Raw genomic sequence first — 17,302 nt, forward strand, 5'->3', positions numbered from 1 at the left:
CGTAGTTCAATTTCTATGTCATCATAAAAACGGGTCCTCATTTTATATATTTATGCATTTTTCCCATTATCTGGAATTTTATTTTCTGAAAAGTTTTTGTATAAAATGCATAACAAACATGAAGGAATTAAGGCAAATTTTCAAAAATATACACAGGTAGCGCTTATCTATGCCCATAAGACACATGGAGGTTTTCTTAAAATTTTAAAATGTGCTTAACAAAATTGTTAAAAGTTTGAAACTGCCGTATGTATATACATATATACACTCCTCCATGAATAGCACATATATCAATTTTTTTCAAAGCTTATATTTTTGGATCGGGAATTTCTGGAAACTTCTTTTTCCCCTCATTGTAATATTTTTTGTTCTGAATAAAATGTGATACGAATGGTTGTCATATCTGTAATAGTTGATTTTATATAATTTTTTTGTAAATTAACTGAAAAAAGCTACTGTTAAAAATTCGCCACTTGAATAGAACATCCCCCAGAAAAAGTGATTTTATAGCAACTTTTGTAATTAAAACTTATTGACCAAATTCCTCGTTAATAGCCGTACTCTGAAAATCATCCATATGTCCATATTAATATCCATACATGGTAGTACAATTTGCCATATATCGAATAAATAAGTAAATTCTGGTAGTATCGATTCTTTAAACGAGTCCATATATAGGTCCGCCTTCCGAAATCGACAAACTTACAGCCATTTAGTTAACAAACTCACACCATTGGTTAAATGGTAATAATATAAATGCAATATATGTAATTAGTAATTAAAATGAACTAAATACATAAAATGTTATAGAAAATTATAAATTTTAGCACATAAATTGAAATGGCTAGTGATAATTACATGAATTTATAACAATTGTACTCCTATATTTGGCATTTCATTCATAAATTTAATAAATATTTCTGTAAATTTAATATGTTTAAAAAGAAAATTTAGACGTAACTGACATCCTGCTGTTACAAAAATTCGAAATAATTTCACCGAAATAGTTTTTTCCGCCTTTAAAAATTCTATCTATCTACATAGTTTGTATTTTATTTTAGTTTTTCGTGTATCCTTAACAATTTTTCTAACTACATAACTACATATTTGTTGAAAAAGAGTTAAAGAGAATAGTTTTGCAAAGAAATCCCGATTCCCGGAATAATAGAACCATATCTTAAACCATAGTGTATTAATTAACTGTCTACAGAAATTGTTAAGCACACATCTGCAACAATCAGTAGAAATTGGAACTGATTAGTATACTTTACGGTGAGTGTAGGGAAAATATTTATATTAATTACAAATATCAGCAAGCATTAATTATACAATCCTCACTATAGTTTAGGAAATAAAAAACATTCCTATAGAAATGTGTCAGGCTTGTACATAACATAAAAATCGTGTCCCTTAACCTCATTTTATTTAATTTTAATTGCCTTTTTATGTATATCTAACTATAAATATCTTAAAAACAAGCAGGGAAGTATAGACGGGCATATTATACCCACACCATGAGTATATTTTACAAATAATTTTTTTTTTTTATACAGAAATTTTTTTGTTGGCTTGGTGAAATAATGGACAGATTTCAACCATTTTCAATAGGCTTTGTCCCTGTGCCGAAAAAGACGTTTGGTCCATATTTCATCAATATATCTTGAAAATTGCGGCTGTACCTTGCGCACAAGGTTCACATGGACAGGCAGCCGAACGGATGGCTCAGAAAGTGATTCTGAGCCGATCGGTATACTTTAAGGTAGGTGTAGGGCCAATATTTTTGTGCGTTACAAACATCAGCACAAACGCATAATACCTTCCACACTATAGTGGTGTAGGGAATAATAATAATATATTCTTAAGATTCCCAGAATTTCAAAATGAAATAAAAAGAGCTTAAGGGGCACGATTTCTAAGACTTGACATGAAATCCCAAATATGTTTTTATTTGCGCCGATTTGAAATCGTCTAAACTTAATTATTTACGAACTACTAAATTGTATTTAAACAGTCTATGATAATATGCAGTGTACTTTAAAATGACGACAGTACTTGTTGTGCAACCAACATCTAAAACAATCACATGACATTTTTTGTACAAAGCTGTCAAACTTTGCCTGTGTTCTTGTTATAGATTAACAATCTGTCAAAATTTACCTGTTGTTTTTGTTACTTTTATGATTAAAAAAAACAATCAGCTGTACTTATGAGTCCAATGTATTAAGACACTTTGGTAGCAACGTTACCGTTGTGCGACTAAAGTCTAGTATTTTGACTCGATAGCGGCCATAAATTGGACAAGAAGGACGAAAATTTCAAAATGTTTTCAAATTGTAGGCAAGGATATATAAATGAGTTGGCATTGAAGAAATAAGAAAAAATGTTAAATAACTGAAAATATGTTCATAAATGCATCAGCAAACTTTTAAGTACAACAAAATAATATTGGTATTATTGTTTTACATGCTCTTTTTAAATTTAAACGAAAAACAGTCATTAATAAAACATAAATGAAAAGTAACAAGTGAGAGTCCTATATTCGACTGTGCCGAATCTCATATACCCACCATCAAACTGGATGCCGTAAAAGGAATGCGGCATATAATATCAGGGTGATATTGGGAATATGGCTTAAGTCTATTATGTAGCGAGCTCTTTTGAACTAACAAAATATTAACTTTTACAAAATATTTTTGTTCAGTAATTTTCTGAAGGGGGCCTTATATGCCCCAATTATGAACCGATACTCATAAAATTTTGTACATAGATTTTGTTTTGTATAAACTTCTCGTAATTTTCTGAATAGTCATCAAATTTTCTGATGATTTCCTACGAACATATTGTAGACCGATTTTGGTAAAATTGTTTACATTGAATATCATCGCTGTACTCTCATTTTTATACCAGCTATTATCGTTAAAATAATTTTCTGAAGGGGGCTTATATTGGGGGTAGGGTAATTTACCGACACATCCCGCATGAAGAATGTGCAAGATTAACGTTCGTATAAAAGTTTCTTATGTCGAATTTCATAACTCGTATTTTTAAGCCAGCAATGAATGTTTAAGAAATTTTTTTATGGACCAATTCTCGAATTTAATCGCTTTACTCATATTTTTAAGCCAGTAATGAGCGTTAAAGTCATTTTCTGAAGGGGACCTTATATGGGGTGTAGGGGACCTTATATGGGCCGATCCTCAAACAAATTGGTAGAGAGATTTTGGGTCGCATAAAACTTATGTGTGTCGCATTTCATCGCTATATTCGTCTTAGCCCCGTTAACTCCACCTCCGGTTATCATTTAACCTATTCTGCGGTTAATATATTTATACCCTACACCACTTTAGTGGGGAGGGTATATTGGATTTGTGCTGATGTTTGTAACATATAAAAATATTCGTCCTAGACCCACCTTAAAGTATACCAATCGGCTTAGAATCGTTTTCTGAGTCGATTAAGCTATGTCCGTCCGTCCGTCCGTCTGGCTGGCTGGCTGGCTGGCTGGCTGTCCATGTAAACCTTGTGCGCAAGCTACAGGTCGCAATTTTCAAGATAATTGGATGAAATTTGGCACGCACGTTTTATTTGACCCAAGGACGAAGCCTATTGAAAATGGTTAAAATCGGTCCATTATTTCACCTAGCCCCCATAGACCAGAACCCCCCGAAAAGGGCTTCTGAGCTCATAATTATGTTAAATATACAGATATATCGATAAAATACGGCATAACTAAGTTTTATAGAAGTCTTGATAACCCTGCCAAATTTCATAAAGATCGGGCCCCATTTGACCCTAGCTCCCATACAAAGTCCCCTTCAGAAAATTACTTGAATGTCCCAAATTAACTTATAAACACAAATATCGCGATGAAATTCAGCACAATAAAATATTATGTAAATATAAATATATTCACAAAATTTTATCGGGCTTAGTTCATATTTGCCCCTAGCCCCCATATAAAGCCTCTTTCAGAAAATTAGTTTTTCATCCATAAATTGCTTAAATGTATTGGAACAAGGGAATATTGAAGATAAATGCGATATTATGAAAAATAAATCACATTTAATATTCATAACTGGTGTAGGGTATCATATGGTCGGCCACGCCCGACTATACTTTCTTACTTGTTTTTGTACGATAAAAGTACATTTAAACCATCAAAATCAGACATTGAGATAATGGGGGTTTGAATTTAATAAGGATCCAGAATATATCGAGGGACTATATTTATAACTCTCTATCTAAAATAACACAAGTTTTCAAGACAGCAAAAAAATATTTATTTCGCTAGTTTGTGAAAATTTTTCTTCTACAATATATTTGTACAACCATTTCTAAGACCCTTATATAAAAAGAATATACAATTTTGCATTATTTGTTAAATTATTCACAAATTTATATCAGATACAGCTTTTTATTCTACGATCATTTTCATACAACTAACTATTCTAAAAACATGCTGAATCTATTCTAAAAACATGCTGAACACAAATAAGTAAAAATATTGCTCTATGAAAAACTCTCCCCCCTTATTCATAAACACAATTTTATTTTACAAACGATTTATAAATCAAATTTCGTATGGAAATTTTGTTTTATAAACCTTTCATAAAATAAAATGTTGTTTATGAATAAGGGGGGAGAGTTTTTTATAGAGCAATATTTTTACTTATTCGTGTTCAGCATGTTTTTAGAATAGATAGAGAGTTTTACATTCAGAATTTTTTTCTCTTTTTAAGATAGAAAAATTTTTATAATGCTATAAAATTGCAAAAAAATATGTTTTTGTCTTTGAAATTTATATCACTGATGCGCTATTGTTTGCTGGATATTTTGTCATCAAAATCTGATTTTCGTGCAAATTACAGATAGTAACTATTGAATATAGTCCTCAATAATATTTCGATGTGTTACAAATAACCCCTTTTTTGATGATGGATATAAATAAAAAGAAGGTTGCCAATGTTTGAGAAAGAAATAAAAAACTCCAGTGATGTTAACAATATTAATAAAGTGAAGAGTTACTCACTTTTTGGAAATTTTAGTTTTTTTAATATAATTTCGGTATTGATATTTTAGCGTTATCTGTATTTTGGCTTATATCGGTATCGGTATTAGCGGTAATGGTAGTTGTGCTGAAAAGGTATTTTTGCGGTAACGATAGCTTAACGATAACGGTTGCCAACCTTGGGAAAAAATATGACAAATTTTTATATTAAAGTTTATGGTAAAAGCATAATATATTACAACCAACAATTTATGTCAATTTATGTTTGTTCCAAGTTATATCTCGAAAAGAAAGTCGATAGATTGGAGAAATTCCTTTGAAAAGTATACTTGGATCTCTGTGTAAAATAAATGTTGACCTCTTTTATTATTCTATCTACTTTAGCGGAAAAGGCTCCTTCTGAAAATTAATTTTTCATATGAATAGGTAAAATTTTTATAAATAAAAATAAGAATTATAGTACCCTCCCCACTAAAGTGGTGTACATTTTCATACTTGTTAAATTTTTTGTGCGACTTTTTTCCCAAAAATCCCTTTTTTATGCGACTTTCAAAAATTTTCCAACGGTAACGCTGTTTGGTAGTATGTCTTAAAGGCGTTTTGGTCGCAAACCAACACATTTAATGTAGGCTTTAGACACGCAACATGTTGGTTGGATTGACTTATTTAAAACCGCCACTTGTGGATTGAGTAAAAAAGTGGCTATGATGCAGTTACCTTAAAGAGTTCAAACTGACAACAACATTGTGCTTAAAACTTGATCATATGTGAATATATATATGTACGTTAAAATAAAAAATACATACATTGAATATATATTCAGTCTGTTTAATATTGTGTATTTATCAAAGTGTAGTGAATAATCTCATTGAAAAGTAAATAAAAAATGAGAGTGTGGATATTGTTTATTTTGTGTTTTTTAAAAATAAAAAAATAATATTTCTTACTGCCATTTACGGCAACATTTCTGATTTTAAATAAATATACCTACGTTTATAATAATTTTATTTGGAATGACAATCTTGTTACGCCTACATGACTTATCATAGAAAATCACGGTGACGTCTGTTTTTCTCAATCAACTTTAAAACGCCTAAAACACAAAAGTGAGTTCATTACATTTGTATGTTTGTACGCACATATTTACACTTTGAAGGCACTGATCTTTGTTACAAATAGACTATATATCCAGAATTTCAGTATTATGCGTAAGTTAGCTCAATTCTTTTAATGAAATTCAACTACTTTTAAAAGTCTGCTGCTATTTACAAAAATCCATGGTTTGAAAATACAAATACAGATAAATGTAGCAGAAATTAATATCTTTAGTAATTAAAAATTTTTTGTAAAATGAACGTAAAAACTAAAGTTTTAGTTCAACATTTATGACACAAAAATATTCTTACATCTAAAATGACGAGGTTTTTAAAAATTATAAAACTATATGAAAGATTTTAACACAACATATATTTTGTATATTCAGTTATGACCCATTAGTTGCAAATGAGCGATACGTATTTAATCGAATTTTTAGTTTTTTTTATTTGGTTATGTTGTCGCCTTCCATTAAATTTTTTTAAGCTTTTGAAAAACCTACTCAATTTTAAATAAAAACAAATACTCCCACGTTCTTCGTTCACAAATTGCTAAAAAACTTAGTACGTTTGTGCTGATGTTTGTAACGCACTAAAATATTAGTACTATACCCACCTTTAAGTATACCGATATACAGAAAGTGATTCTGAGTCGATTTAACGATGTCCGTCCGTGTGTCCATGTAAACGTTGTTATCAAAGAACAGGTCGCAATTTTCAAGATAATTTGATGAAATTTGGCATACACGTTTCTTTTGACCCAAGGACGAAGCCTATTGAAAATGGTTAAAATCGGTTCATTATTTCACCTAGCCCCCATACAACTGAACCCCCCGAAAAGTGCTTGTGTGTATGTATGTAAGTATGTATGTATGTATGTATGTATGTATGTATGTATGTATGTATGTATGTATGTATGTATGTATGTATGTATGTATGTATGTATGTATGTATGTATGTATGTATGTATGTATGTATGTATGTATGTATGTATGTATGTATGTATGTATGTATTCAATAAGCAAACTATACCGGTAACCCCTTTCAATTATTCTGCATTGTATGACAATGCATCAAATCTAAGTCTAAATTGTTTTGAGGAAAATTGTTTATTCAATAAACAAACTATATAACTGTAACCCCTTTCAATTATTCTGCATTATATGACAATGCATCAAATCTAAGTTTTAATTGTTTTAAGAAAATTGTTATGAGACAGTACATAAGAATGAATGAAGAATGAATAAGTCGTTTACAATTTGTTAGTTCGGGCCGCTTGCACCCGTGTTTTTTATGCTTATTATGAAGGAGTTTTACATCAAATCAAAGAATTTTTAAATTTATTTAATAACTTGTAAAAACTAGAAAAATAGTAAAAACTTTAAGAGTTTGTTTTATTAATAATCTATTAATGAATAACTTCAAGTAATTATTTTTCGAATATACCGATTAAAACAAAAACCGGAAAAATTTAATACTATAACAACAACACTTTTTAGATATTTATAATTTTTTTACATATAGTAGTGGTATTTATTTGAGTCAACTTTCAAACACGCCTACATGTATTTATTATAATATTTTTGTTTAGTTTACACAATTAACTAAACAACAGTTCAACAAGCCATCCTCTTGTGTGGGTTTTGAACTTGAGTTTGATAAAAAACGCTTTTGTACCCACATTAATACACAAATTAAGAAATGTTACTTCAAAAGCTTTAAAGATTTGTAAACTTTTATAACACCGTTCAGCAGCATTTTCACAATACACAACTCCTGTATTTCATGAGATAGGGCTCTAAAACATATTTCGTATGGAAGTCCAAAATGTTGTATTAGAACACACAAATTTCACCCTGGCTCCCAATGAGTTAATGATTTATGTCATATTATATATCAACCAAATGCTATTTTAAAGAACTTTTCATTGATTCCCATATCGATCATATATACAGTGTCAGACAAAACTAACTTTTACCTGTTAGAAAAAAGCTCAGTAAAAATAAAAAAATAGGTTATTTTGTAATTAAAATTATTAGTTTAGATAGAATATTGTCTAGAAATTATAAAAACAACGAAACATTATGTTGAAAGAAGCAAAATACATTGTTTTTGATCAAATAATATAAATTAGTCTAAAATTGCAGCGACAATACTAAAGCACATAACTTCGAATATATTAAATTTTAGTAAATTTTACGAAACTGTTAACAAAAATTACTATTGAATAAGTAAATACTTTCACTTGAAGAGTGAATTAACGTCATATAAAGTAAATTTTTACGATTTTATAAATATTTTTTGATAATTCGCCTTTGTAGTGCACTTTTATGCAGTTTAATATACAAAATGGCTCCTAAAAAGTTTTTTTCGATTAAAATAAAAAAATAAGGATAATTTTAATAAATATGAATCAGTAAGCCAATTTCCTTAAAAAAATTGTATCCATTAGTCTATAACAGTGCCAGGCATTTCCAATGCACGCGTGCTTTTCGGCCTTTACTAAATTTACAACAAATTAACGTGATATAAAAAACAACTTAACGAATCAGTTACAATTAATTAAATTTTAATAACAAAATAAAGTTAATCTCAAAACTAAAATTGACAAATGAGTATTAACTAACATTCCCCATAATAACTTCCAAATATCTCACAAAGTTTTTTTAAATTAAATATTTCCAAAAAGAAACAAATTTAAATCTAAATATTTCTTAAATTGATATAAGTAATAAAGTCTAAACGAAATTTACAAATTATAACTATTGCTGTTAATTAAAATACCACCATTAAAAAATAAAATTTTCCATGTTGTAGTGAATATGAGAGTACAAAACAAAGAATAAACAAGAAGTGAAACGCTGTCATTTTTTTACAACAATAACATTACGCTCTTCTCACAGACGAGTGCTGTGTAAATCCAACACATATGTAAAAATTTAATTCTCTCTCCAAACTTCAAAACTTTTTCGCGAAAATTTGAGGATAATAGCACTTTGAAATATTTTTTATCACTTAACATTATATTTTATAATTTTTTTGCACAATTTAAACACATTTAATAGCCCGAAAATAATATATTTTTTACAAACGAAAAAAAAATATTTTTTGTTTTTTGACATTGAATTTTTGTTGTTTGAAATTAAAACTAAAAAAAACAATGTTGTAAATTTTCGTATGGTAAACGAAAAAGATATTTCAAATAAATAATTTATTTTTTCAATATTATAGATTAAAAAACAAATAGACGTGTTTATAAAATGTTTGTAGATAAAATATGTGGAAAATATCTTAAGAAACCTTTCAAAGTATAAATTGAAATGTAATATTTTTTTTCAATATTTTTCAATACGATTTTTTGCAACTATGTTGACTTGAGAATTCTACTAATACATTCTTAGAGTTAGGTACCGGATGACAGTAGACTTAGGTACTTTTGACAACAGTTTCATTTCTTATTTATTCTTTGGTACAAAATGTTCTCTTTTCTTATTTTGTGGTCTTGCAACAACTGACCAATCATAGTTGTCGCCGGGCTTTGGTCTATAATTTCGCAAATTATAAGCCCTTGGTAATCGTTTTACTGTTGATCTCTCCATTTTAGATACATTATTTGTTCAATTCACAATCGATGTTGTAGCGTTGTATGTCAGCAGCTGCTACAAGTCATAACAATGTTGTTGGTATTTTCTATGCAAAAGCTCTATACAACTCCCACGACAATTTTTCATATGTTTTTCGAATGTTGTAAGAAAGTTTAGTGTTGCCAATTGTTTATTTAAACATATAAACAAAAAATTCAAACGATTTTAGCATAAAAAACGATAAAGTGGTAACACTGAAATCAAAAATAAACAGCTGTTTACCAAAACAAAAAAACTAAAATTTTATTAAAAACAGTTTATTTATTAGTTTAAAATGTGGAATAAAGAAAATAAAAGAATTGAAAATTCAAAGAAATTAATTTGGTTTATTTCGCATGTTTAATTAATTTAATATTTTTTGATTTTTTATTTTTTGACATTGTTTTTTTCTTTTTTTTTTCATTGAGAACATAAACTTATGACTTGCTGCAAAGATCTGTTCACAATCACTGTTACTACACTTTAGTAGGACAATATACAACTTGATTGTGAACTTTACATTGTGCAAGACATTTTCATACATAAAACGATCCTTTATCCCATTTATTCACTTTATATTTATAAAATTTTTTGATATCATTCGTGAAAAACATCCCAAAACCACAATATTACCCACTCCGTCCTAGCCAATTTGAAATTTACGCAAAATAAAAGGCGTTTTTACTTCAATATGACTTTGATCAACCATCTGCAGTTCTTCTGTGGATAGTTATGGACATTATATTTGATAGAATTTTAATTGCCATGAACCTTGTTAATGCAATAGAACCATTTTTAATATTTTAATAATATAATATTAATATTAATAATTTAATAATATTAATATTGGACACTGGTCCTCCCTTTTGATGTTTTTTTCGAGGTCCCCCACTACTGCCAATAAGCAAATAATTTTCACAAATCCCAGAGTTCTTTCGTGTGCTGATTCCGAATATGGAAATAAAAAAGTCGCATCTGCACATTTTCATCTTTTTGTGCATCTTACTGTGTACTTGTGTTCTGTAACATTACAGAAGTTGCGAATATTGGCTGCCTCTGCATGTAGACTTATACTTTGAGTTGTAGAAATGCATTCAGAAGGTAAAAACGATTTTTACAAAAATGTTGGCACTAAATTTATATTATTAAATTTTTTATAATCAGAAAGTATTTCCAACAGTCTAACTATGATTTGCTAGAGTTTAATATGTAATTAATGTATGTTATATAAAATGTAATATAAATAATATATAAAATACCACAGCATTACCTTATAGCCAATACTGTGCTGATAATAAACGGCTATTTTTTAAGTCAATTTGGTGAAAAAACTTCCCGCGCCGAAAGCAATTTCTAAAATGCTTTTGTTCGTTATTTTTACTAAAATTATTTTAATAATTTTCATATACATAAATGTATTCTATTATCTAAAATATGAAATATTGTCACTATTTATTACAAATTCCATAACAGGGTTTTAAAGAACAATATTTTTATTTTTTTTTAATCATTCCCGGGAAAACGGGAAATTTTGAGTAAACGTATTTGTAACATATTTTGGAAAAATTAGCGATTTTTTAATTTATCGTAGATTTTTAAAGTCAAATTACAAAACATCATTAATGGTGCAGAAGGAAATGAAAAAATTCTTAATTAAAAACTATCAATCTATAAAAGCTTAACTGGAAGCAAGTACAAATAGAAACCAACATTTTGACATGAATGAATTTCTAGAGCCAACGTCTGTGGAAAGCGTTTGAGTTATCTCAGTAGCTGAACATTTTTCCACAAAATAACAGAATAGTTGATATTTTCCTATATTTAATTAATTCTAAGAAGTATAAATGAATCTTATTAATTTAATACTTAACTATTCTTCTGCTTATGGAGTATATGATCTGTTTAGTAGTCCTATGGTATACAAACTATCTCACCAAGGTTGGCTATGAAGTAACTGCCAAAAAACAGTTTCTTTAGCGACTAGAGCAGGACATTCACAGAGAAGATGGAAGACAGTTCATTTTACCTGCAACTGCGACAGTACTCATTGCAGGGTAGCCCAAGCCGACTTGCATATCTGCCTAGCACTCAGTGTCTTGTTATTACTGCTATCAACCTTGTCTTGTGCGTTTCTCATTGAAAGAAGGCCATAATGCCTTCCATCTATCTTTAGCATTCTGAAGAAAGAATGTGAGGATACGGCTCTTTATAATACCTAACGGAGTTGCTACTGAAAGGCGTTGGAGATATCAAGAGCTGATCCCGTTCTATCAAACTCATCTGCCTGTTCATTTCCATAAAAGCCCCTATGCACAGGGATCCAAACAAAGACAGGGACTGATCATTCTTGCATTGTCTAAATAATAGGAAAATAGTAGTATAAGAGTTTAGTGGAAGATTATTTCTATGTTGCCGCGAATATTGAGATCATGTTTCGTTGGCAAAATTAAAAAAAATGGTTTGATTTGTTCTCAAAAGAGAGAATATTTTAGATATCGCTAAATTTATAAAAAAGTAGTCTGTTTTTGTTAAAAAATGTTGTTATTAGTTAAAAATTAAGTTTTATATAAATTCTCGGGAAATGAATTTTTTCATTCCCGTTTCCAGGGAAATTGAAAAGTCCGGGAATTCCCAAACTCTAACTACAATATAAAATACATAACCAGAATTTAAATTCTTTCAATTCCATTTTTAATTTAAAGTTATAAGTTTTACCCCAATTTTCATCAAGTACCCCCATTTTCACCAAGTTTTGTTATAATTTAACTTTAAGGGCGTAACAACAAGATATTATAGACAATTTTGGCAGAATTTTCGAATTAATGTTTTTTTGTGTGTTTAAAATAATGAAATAATAATGCTATATTCCGGGAAGGCACTTCCATATTATATGGACCGATTTTATAGAAATTAAGTTCATTGATATACTCAACATCTTACTGTTTTGAAATATTAAATTTTATATCTACATACATATATCTTATATTAATACATGAAAAATCACTTTAACATTAACAGTTGTTCAATATAAAGTCTAATATATGGCATAAGTCCAATAATGGATCCATTCTGAGAAAACTTGATAACACTTATTACATCGAACTTTATCATAATATCGATACGATATTTTTCAACATCAGAGTGATTTTTAAAAGAGGTCCTCCTTTGAGGGATTAGTTCAATTATAGGCTAAATTGTACAGGATTTGAAAGATATATTAATTTCTTAAAACAAATAATTTATCTCGAATTTTATCTTAATATAATTTTATTCAAACAATTTTCTAAAAATAAATTAGTTCGTTAGTTGACTGTCTTACTCACAAACCCACTGCCTAGTTATTTCATTGTGCGTCAAATAATAGTTTTCACACAAAAAACTATTTTTTTCTGTGTGTGTAAAAAACAGTGCAAAACTCAAAATAAAATACTTATGTACGTGTATTAAATGTAATGTAGACGGTATGTAGTAGTTATTGAGAAGTAAGTTGTTCTGTAAGTAGAAGTCATTACCAAGTTTTTGCTGGGTTGCCACAAATATTTGTTATTCCAAAAACACTTTTAATGCTTTTGTAAACACTTATGGAAGTCACTGTACGTACATATTTAAATATGAATGTTTATTATATACATACATATATCTATGTAGGTGTACTAATACACGTGTGTGTATGTCATTAGGGTGACCCCGTTTGTATGGAAGAAAAAAGGTATCAAAGTTCCCAACTAAAATTAAAGTTTAATTGATTCTAAAATACCGTCTCTAAAATTTTTGTCCTGGCATCAATATTTGGTGAGTTGGATAAGAGGATAAAAAGAGGAACTTTTTACGTTTTTCATGATTTTTCATAATATATATAAAAGTGAATGTGTGTTTATTTGTTTGTGGGTTTGTTTGTTTGAAGTTTATAGACGGCTAAAGCCCCCTTCACACGAGCACACAAGTAATATGATCTGTCAAAATTTAGTGTAGAAAAGAACGGATGGGATCGTCTAAATGCAATATGTAACGAAATCGTCACACATTGAGAGAGAATACGGAAGGAAAATATGACAGTCGTATGGCTCTCTTCATTTTTTGAAATGATTCAAAAAACAAGCAAGTAGCATTAGATCAGGGATGTATTTTTATGTAAACACATAAAAAAAAGTGAAACAGCTAATTCATCTTACTTTGTTATTGTTTTATACCAATCGTGTAAACACAAAAAATATAAATCATACGACTTTTATTCTCTTTTTGGTCATACGGATGGAATTTCAATTTACTTTTTCATTAGACTTGTCGTACGTAAAGTGTGACTGTATGAAGGGCCCTTAAACGGCTGGATCGATTTTCTTCAAATTTTAACAGTACCTTCCTGTATATCTGGAAGGAACTATAGGCTACTTTTTATTTTAAAATTTCAAGTAGGTGAGGTGCCACGCCTACTTATTTAATAACTATTAAAAGCCATATATCTTGGAAACTGGTACAATTAGAGTCCCCAAACTTTGACATTCAAATCATTATATCTCGGAAAATGTAACAGATTGAGCTCTCAAATTTGTTCGGAGCCACATAAGTGTCAATATGATTAGTTAGGATAAAAAGTGGGCGGACTAGCGGCAGGGGTCGTGGCACCTCCCATATTAATTAAATACGCTAATTCGTTTACCTTGGAAACTATTAGAGTTAAAAGCTTCAAATTTTTCACTATGAACTTTAGCATCCATGTAAATATTTTGGGTAATAAATTGGCGGAGTACCAATGGGGGGAGCGGCACCTCTCATATGAATTAAATACAATATAATATTTTCTCTAAAAAACTAATAGAACTAGATTCCTAAAATTTTGCAAAAAGAAATTTCATTTTCATCTAAACATTTTGGGGAAAAAAAGCGGACTCTCATCAGGGGGTGGCTTGGAACCCCCATATAAATTATATAGAATAATTTGTATATCCGAGCTAATGTAGAAGCTAGAATCTTCAAATTTTACATGAAGAACTTTGACATTCATGTGAACATTTAGAGAAAAATGGGCGGACTTTCAATGGGGGGATTGGCCCCTCCCATATGAATTAAATACAATACAATATTATTTACATTTTTCATAGCTTACATTAAAATCTTTATTAGCGATCTTAAAAATTGGCGAACTTGCAATAATTTGAGTGGCATCTTTCATATGTAAGTGGGTTTTTTTTTTTTTTGCTTTTAGGGTAGCAAAGCACACTGGGTATAGCTAGTTTTTTCATATTTCTTCCAAAGAAAAAATACTAAATATTGGTAAAGGTGCTTGATAGACGCTTTAATTTGCATATCAGAAATTTTTGTGTAAGAGCAAATGTATTCGAAATTTCATTATTTTTCGGTAAATTTTCAGATTTTTACATTTTCACACAGGTAAATTTAATATAATTCGTTGAAATTAATATAAAGGTTGAACTCACCAAAATCGAATAATTTTTTAATCGTTTTTATCTACAAAACTAATTGACCAATTAATGTTTTGTATTTGAATAGCCTATAGTCTCCTAATTTTACTCTAATAAATTGAATTTTTATATTTTATGCCCTAGTTTTGTAGGATTCAAAGCACTCTTCTTCATGAATTTTACCTCTTGTAAAATAAGATTTTGATTTTAGAACACAAGAACAAATATTTGGCTTAAAAAGGGCCTTTTGGAAATTTGGGCTTTATTTTCTATTTACAATAATGTGGACAAATGCTACATAATATTTTTAATAATTTTTCCTATCATGGAATACAATAATTTAACGCTTTTTGGTATCAAACATTTTTATTATATCCGTGCAAAATAAATTTTCTTCGAAAAAGCCTCTGAAGCCATTTTTTCAAAACTATATGCTATTTAAATACAAAATTTTATTTTGATTGGACAACTAGTTTTGTAGATATCAACGATTAAAATTGATCGATTTTGGTGGGTTCAACCTTTATAACCTCATTAAATTTGACCGAAACTTTTTAGATTTTCAAAATTCAATCTAGATCGTATTTTATTTGAATATATCGAAGCCTACGTAGTACGTACGTTACTAAAACATTGCAAAATAATGTAAACAATAACATACAAACCGTTATTAACATAGCAAGTATAACAAAGGAGTACATGTTTAGGATAAATTGTGTTAAAAATTTAGTTAAACTGAAAATTATAATTTATATTCGAATGAAACCATAAAGCGCGTATACTGATTTACATATTATGTATATCAGTTAAATAAATACAGCTAGTACAGTATCCGGGAGAAAATAGGGTTTAAAAATTTTAAATAAAATACAAAACGTCGACTTTTGAAAAACAGAAAAAACCGTTTCGATAAAATTGAAACCGTCTTTCATAGATCTTAGTATTATTTTTAACAGAGGTATTTCTCTGCAATCCGCAATAATCGGATTTGCTTCAAATTCAGTTTTAACAGAACCAACGAAAAGACATTTATTTTTTTAGTGATCATTCAGACAACTTAAAATATTTGTGTATGTCACAACAAAAGAACTACCGGAAATTATATTCAATATAATAAAAATAAAAACCTCAAAACATGGAAAAGTAAACCAAACAACAATTCTATTCAGGTGCAATCAACAACCGAAACATTTAAAAGAAAATTAAGAGACAAAGAGTTAATGTCTTCGTATGTGAGTTCATGTACATACGTACATATGTATTAGGGTTGTCAATTATTCGTATTTTAAATTATTCAAATAAAAATTTACAAAAATTTGTTCATTCGAGTAGTCGATTAAATTGTAAAAATTATTCGATTAAATTGTAAAAATTATGAATAATTTAATAAAATATAAATAAAAACTGAATAATTAAACTAAAATTAACCAGAAGAACAAAACCGAAAGTAATAATGCATTAAAAGTGAATGTAAATAAATTGAGATCATATAAAAATAAATCATTTTTAATAAAAAATTAAAAATAACTTTCGTTTTCTGAATTTTAGTAAAGCTTTTGAAATTCGACTTTGACCAAAAGACAAAGGCCTATGAAAAAGGTTAAAATCGGTTCATTATAAATAAAACTTTAGAGTTCATAATTATGTTAAATATCTACAAAAATCGGCACAGCTTGAACAAAATTTCCCTCAGCATAAATAACTTTAATGTCGACATAAATCTCTTCTCCTAATTTTCTAAAGCTCGGCCTTAGCCCCACTTTCAGCAAATAATTTTGTCAACCAAACTTAAATATTATTAACTTTTGTCAATAAAAGCAGTTCATAATATTTAAGCTGAAACTTTTTTCTTTGCTTAAGCAGGTTTATTAATGTTTCTATGTTCGCTTATTGCATAAATTCACTTATAAATCTGGAATCATTATATTTTTAAAACAATCAGTGAAATATATCTAATTTTTTTATAAATTGCAAAAAGTTGTAAAAAATTACTTTGTGTTTCAATTAAAGCAGATCTTTAGATTTATTGTATTAATATAATTCTTTATTCAGTACTATAATAAATATTTGCAAAAATGAAACATTAGAATATTATTCAAATATTCGATTAATCGAGAAAAATTGTTCGAATTATACTCTATTCTGAATTGGAAAAAT

This window comes from Lucilia sericata, unplaced genomic scaffold (assembly GCF_015586225.1).
Source record: "Lucilia sericata isolate MDLA Ls3-8-SP2 unplaced genomic scaffold, ASM1558622v1 Contig001061F_arrow, whole genome shotgun sequence".
Taxonomy (NCBI): Eukaryota; Metazoa; Arthropoda; class Insecta; order Diptera; family Calliphoridae; genus Lucilia; species Lucilia sericata.